At 37.1% G+C, this 6,876-nt stretch overlaps 1 pseudogene; it reads right to left on the bottom strand.

Moving 5' to 3' along the window:
- Window positions 1-1,557: 1,557 nt before the first annotated feature.
- Window positions 1,558-2,399, bottom strand: LOC125917476 (60S ribosomal protein L6-like; annotated as a pseudogene).
- Between the last annotated feature and the right edge of the window lie 4,477 nt (window positions 2,400-6,876).

Below are 6,876 nucleotides of genomic sequence, written 5' to 3'. Positions count from 1 at the left end.
CTGTACTGCTCACATGCTCTCTGTCTCTCTCTCAAAATAAATAAATAAACTTTTTTTTTAAAGGCATGCAAGGACCCCACAGGAAATGAGCACAACATGGCAGTTCCTTCTTCATCCAACAACCTCATGGTTCTTTTCTCACTCCCCTGTTATCAGAGCCAAATAAGAAGACAACTCTCAAAATTTGCATTTCCAAAATCCAGCTCCAGCATCACACAGCAGAGTCCAGGAGGTTGAGTTTGAAGTTAAAAGTAAAATTATGTGAAAACTGACACAGCTGATAAATGATTCAATTTTTTTGCAATAACCCCTTTTAGCACCAATATGTTAATACATGCTTAATGAATAATTAAATACTAAGTTCCCATTTCTCAACAGAGTTGATAAACATGTGAATTGCACAAAATATTTGTGCAGGCTGTATGTAGAGAAAAAACTAATCACATAAAAGCTGGAAGAAATAGATATGTTGAAGGTAGAAGCATCTAATTCAAAAGATAATGATTATTTTTAGAAAACCGTACCCAAATATCTCAATTTCACAGGTGCATCTGCAGAAAATGTGTTTATTTATCACTCTGAAGCATGACTTTTCATTGAGATCAAATTATTTTCCTTCTAAATTGATTTCATTCATTTTTTGGAATCCGAGTGTTCCTTGTATCCCCATGGAAAGGGAAGTGATAGCTGTAATATGTTGGTTTCATTGGCAAAGGAAGATGTCTGTAAACAGTTAAAGGGTGCCATTTTGTAAAAGTTTAATCACATGCTTCATGCAGTTATTTCTATTATGGTTGGGTTTCTTTCATTAAATTCACATAACAAAGTAAAGCTTTGGAAGGTCAGTCTGTTGAAGATAAGTCTACTGTATGTTCAGTTAAAAGTTCAACACTAAATATATAATTATTTGTTTTTGCAATATTAATGTGGATACAAATTCAGCAGAGCCCTGTACATCACGGGTAAAGTAATGGTCTTACTAAATTAAGAAACTTACAGAGAAAAATACTCTTGGAGTTGGCTCTGGCACACAAATAAGTTATAATTTCCTCCAACAAACTGTCAATAGTCTACCATTTGAAATAGAAACTACAGGGGCGCCTGGGTGGCTCAGACGGTTGAGCCTCCGACTTCGGCTCAGGCCATGATCTTACCCTTTGTGGGTTTGAGCCTGCGTCAGGCTCTGCGCTGACAGCTCAGAGCCTGGAGCCTGTTTCAGATTCTGTGTCTCCCTCTCTCTCTGCCCCTCCTCTGTTCACGCTCTGTCTCTGTCACAGAAAATAAGTAAACATTGAAATAGAAACTACAGATGTCAAAATTTATAAACATTAAAGTACTATAAAAATTTCATGATGAAGCTTATGTTAAGTACCCGAAATGTATTTTTGCAAGGTCATAAGTGCATTCTCTCTTTGCTGTTCATCCACAGATTTTAGAAATGTTTCAGCCTTTAAGAGAACTATTTTGTAAATCAACCTACAAGTCCTGTAATGGCATTGAATATTTTCTTCTTATTTTTAATGGATCAGTTATTTAATTAGGTTCTTTGTAAGAAATTTAGAACACCAATCTGTGAGGGTAAACTCCATTCCGGAGAGAATACACAAAGCGGAGGTAACCCTGAAGCTGAGGAACAGCTTTGATTTTTGGCAGAATTTGCAAGTCCACAGCTTTCTCATCAACCTTGCGCTGCTCTGTAATCTCATGTTTCTCTTTCTCTGTGTCGAAGATGTCACATTGCAGGTGTCTGGGTTTACACGGCTCCCTCTTCTTAAGGTAAGCATCGATGAGGTGTCTGGGGATTTTCGCACTGCTGGTATCAATTTTGGTGGAGGTGGCAGTGACTAATTTCTGGTGTGTTCTACGAAGAGGAACTCAATTGAGGGACAGAGGTCCGATCGCAAGTAACAAGCCATGCTCAGTTGCTTCAGGAAAACCACCCTGTTGCCTCTGTGGTGCCCAGTGAGGACGATTAAAGTGGTCCCTCGCAGTTTCCTCACCTGCTGACTGAAAGGTGTTTTGCCATGGCTCAACAGCTTCTGAGCACACCTCCTGTAGGATGATGCCCAGGCATTTTGAGAAATTTAACCACTCAGATACCACCATTCTTGCCACCACCAACTGGTTTTGTGACAGTAGCAGAACTTCTTTTTCTTTTCAAGCCTGGATTTAGCTGCTGAATACTTCCTCTTGTACACAGCCTGTCTCGAATACATAGCCGATTGGGAGTATCTACCACTTCCTCTGACCAGGACAGGGTCTCGGCTGCAGTGGGGCTTCCCCTTCTTTGACGTTTTAGCCTTGAGGTTGCCCTTCTTAACGTTGCCACCAGCATCAGCCTTCTTGGCTTCAGGTTTCTTCTCCTTAGTATCTGACTTCTCAGCTTTCTCACCCAGCATCTTGCAAGATGGGAAAGAATGGCATTGAATATTCTCTGAAAGAACTCTGCATTTAAGAAAAATGTTTGGAAATCTATTATCAAAATGTCCAGTGAATTGAAGCCAAAAACTAGTTTTTGCAATAGCTGCAAACAAAGGCAAATTTATCCCTACAAAAACGGGGACATGAACAAATTAAATGATGAGGCCTCAAACAGTGTGCAAGATTTAATTTTAAAATTCTGTAAAAGTCTTTGAAATGACTTGCAGAAAAAAAATCTTTTGATCCAGTTCCTTTTTTTGTAATTGGATTATATTATGTACTGAAATGCAACGAAATTGAAAAGACCTATGATTTTGCAGCATCTGTTTTGCAAAACACTAAAAATATTATAAATGGAGAATTTATTTTATGAACTTTATAAGGTAGATTTTTAGAGGGTAAAGCTTTATAGGGTATATTTGTAGAAAAGAAAAACTCTAAACTGAGACAAAAGACAGTGCCTATAAAAATGTTTGAACTGATACATTTACATATTTCATTAAAAGTAGAATTGAGACTATCTTCCACTTAGAATTTGTCTCTGAACTTACTAGGTAATTCAGAACCCTTAAATATTTCCTCAATTAAAATATTATATGATCAAAAAAATCCCATATAGTCTACAAAAAAAAAGTAAATACATGTCGTTTTCAAGTGTATTAATATTAACTGAAGATTTTAGGCAATTTTTGAAAAATTAAAAATTTAAAACCATATTAAAATAATAATTCATCCTGCAGAAAAATATTAGTGAATTAATATTAGAGAGATATATGGTTTGTGCTAATTTTTTGTTTGGACAATCAATATAATTTTTATATTTTGCTTTTCTCTACAAGAAAATATGTCATACTACTTTTTAGAAAAAATTTATCTTTGAAAATAATTTTTATGAAAACTGTTTTATACATCAGCCAATATAAATAATATGGTGAATTAACTGTTCAATGAATAAACATTTCAAATATAAAATTATAATCAATTTTAATGTATCCTTTCATTCTCAAAAGTGTCTTGACTTGCTATCTTATTTTGCTCAGGTTACCATCACAGAATATTATAGACTGGATGGCTTACCAACAGATATTTATTTTTTCACAGTTCTGGAAGCTACAAGTCTGAGATCAGGGTACCAGTATGTTTGGGTTCTGGATTCTGGTGAAAGTTCTCTTAGCTTGCAGATGGCTGCCTTCTGCCTGTGTCCTCATACCTCACATGGTGGGGAGAGACAGACCAAGCTTTGTGGTGTCTCTTCTTACCAGACCACTAATTCCATCATGAGGGCCCCATGATCTCATCTAAATGTAATTATCTTTCAAAGACCCCACCTTCAAATACCACCCCATTGTGGATTAGGTTTTCAAAATACGAATTTTTGGGGAGACACAATTTAGTCCATATCTCTTGAACAATAAATTTTGGGGCTCCATACTTAAGAATCTTTCTATCATAGAGTAAGGAATGGTCCCTTGGCATCAGAGTCCAGATGCACAGTCCTGGCTTGTCTTTGGTTGTCAACATCCAGTTCCAGAGCATCCAAATCCAAATTGACATATTTACCTTTAATCTGTTTTCCAAGAACAGCTCATTTTTAATCCTCTTCTCCCTGTCTGTGAAAGATTTCTACTCTTCTGGGCCTCTCAGCCCAGCCTATGTTCCTCTTGGGGATACAGGCCCTCCTTTCCATCTTTTAGGAAGTACGGAATTATGTGAGGCTGTCCTCGGGCATTTAGGCAGTTCATGCTACCATTGCTACCTTACTGCTCAGTTGCCATGATGAATGTTGGGTTTCTCTAGGAGGCTTGCAACCTCCTTGGGAAATTAGCCAATGGTTCTCTGTGGTCTGGGATACCCTCAAAATAATTTGAGGTTTTTATTGTTCCTCCCTAATCCTGGCACTTGCCTGAGGGGATGGCACCGGGTTCAGGGATTCATCACTATCTAAAGTCTGGTCACATCCCCTCTTATTTCTCCTTCCCAGAAAGTTGACTTTATCTCTTTTTGGGGAAAAACGAGCTCTTAAATCATTCCACAGTATTTACATAGACATAGTTTAAAATTTGGCTGTCATATTTTTGGAACCCTCTATCAAATAGCTTCACACTTGCAATCAATTGCCTTGGGTTTGAAGATGATTATGGCTAAAATGAGTTGAAAAACAACAATAAAAATTCAAATGACTTTTTTGTATACTGTATTTACCCTTGTTCTAAATAATGAAAGCTAGCTAGCGGCTCCACAGGGGAAGACAAGACAGGAATGCTGGAAGGACAAGCCTTAGTTATTACCTCACAATGTCCTGCCAAAAATGTTGGAATTTTAAGACTGAACAAAATCCTTATAAATTATTCATCAAGTCCACCCTTTTGTTTTATAGGGCTGTGTAAAGTGAGACCCAGAGAGATTAAATGATTTTCTTTTAAGGCTGCACAGATTTTGAACCACAGAAGTAGGGCTACAATGAACTTTACCTCCACCAAGTACAGGAATTCCTTTCACTGATTTACACTATTTCCATATATATATATATATATATATATATATATATATGGTTTTCTGAATTTCTTTAAAAAAGTGGCATCAAAAATTAGATATGTCACTTCAAGTGTGTTCAGAAATGGGGTAGAATTCAGACAGCCTGCTGACTTCTGGATGCTGCACTTCTCTGAGTGCCAGCTAAGATGCTCTCCTTTTGAGTTTTGATGATGTCTCATCTCAGTGGTGGTTTGTCATAAGCACCTGCCGGCTATGCTGTCAAGCCAGTTCTCCTCTTTCTGTGTCATGTGCTTAATTTGCAAAATTGCATTCAAAGTTCAGGCGTCAGAGTGTCATAGAGTAATGTTGCTTTATGGGGCACCTGAGTGGCTCAGTCGGTTAAGCGTCCTACTTCAGCTCAGGTCATGATCTCTCAGTTCGTGGGTTTGAGCCCCGCACTGGGTCTCCACTGACAGTGCAGAGCCTGCTTGGGATTCTCTCTCTCCCTCTCTATCTCTCTGCCTCCCCCCATTTCTCTTTCTCTCTCTCTCTCTCAAAATAAATAAACTTAATAAAAGGATAAAAATTAAAAAAGAATAAAGTTGATTTAATAATTTATGTTGCTAAGGAAAAGGAAAATGATTTATACTGTAAAAATGAAGCCCTTTCCAATTAGTGTATAATCTAAACCATAACTGCCTATTAAGAACATTTTTCTCACAGAGTTGAAAGCCTTTCCAAAGGTTTTCCATTTTAAGTAGAACTTTTCAGGTACAGATGCATTCTGAACCCCATTTTTTCCAGCTTTAGGAGCCCAGCATTTTAACCTGTCCTGTGAGACACTTCATGTCTTGGCAAAAACTGAAACCTACCAGAATTTTTAGGGAAAATAATTCTAAAACTGTCTTACTGTATATGAGCAAGGTTTAATGGCCTTTTAAAGCATACATTTGTTTCTGTATGACACTTAATTGTCCCAGTTTGTTTGGTCACTTAATACAGAATTTTAAGAGGGATTATAATCTCTAAGTACTATCAATGCATTCTTTCTCTATTTGTGGTCCATAATGACAATAAACAAGTAATAACATTCTCATCTTAAGAACTGCAGGGCACGGGCAGCACATGAATCTTCACTGTTCTATTTTCTACATAGGAGAGTTGTCTTATTTACTCCAGATTAATCATGGAGTTTGGTTTTTCTGCTCTCCATATTAACTGAAACTTTCTTGAACAGTAAGATCTTAAAACATATATGGCTACAAAGCAGATTTACCTCATCTGTAAGAGAGAGAAAAAAATAAATCTGTTAAGAATATTATTACAATTTTAGGGCCCGAGCATAGTTATTTTAAAAACATATGGAAACACAAACGAGAAATAGACAATTTAATGCAAATGTAAGATAATTTATATAATTATTTCCTGCAATGCTTCATCTTTCAAAATAGGGTAATAGAAGGGTGTTTTGCTTAAAAAAAAACAACAAATACATTGTATATAAGCCAGAAAGCATGCATAGCAGTTCTGTTTAGAAGATAGCAAAGCACCATGTAAAAGGCCTCTGTGTACTTAGCCCACCCACCAACTGGAAGGAGAGCTGAAAAGAAAAAGGGGCATCTAATCCATGGGGTTGTTACCACTGCATCAAACCTGGGATTTTCTTTCCTAAACGGTACTCACCGAGTGGGGTCTTAGAGCAATTATTCAATAGCTTTTTGCAGTTAGGTACCTAATCTGAGCACTCAACCCAACATAAATGTCCTTGGGTTTTGTTTTGTCTTGTTTCTAACATGTGTTTTCCCCCTGACATAATGGAGTGAACTAGATAGAGAAACGGCATCAATAATCATCCTTTCCTTTAGCACTCTATTTTCTAACATTCACATCTTTTTTATTTGATCCTAAGTTCAACCTTCTGTGGAAGAGGGGGTGCATGAGGGAACTTTGGTTCCAGGTATGAATGGCTAGACCATTCAT

This window comes from Panthera uncia, unplaced genomic scaffold, assembly GCF_023721935.1.
Source record: "Panthera uncia isolate 11264 unplaced genomic scaffold, Puncia_PCG_1.0 HiC_scaffold_190, whole genome shotgun sequence".
Classification (NCBI taxonomy): Eukaryota; Metazoa; Chordata; class Mammalia; order Carnivora; family Felidae; genus Panthera; species Panthera uncia.
This window is presented reverse-complemented; position numbering and strand designations above follow the sequence as displayed.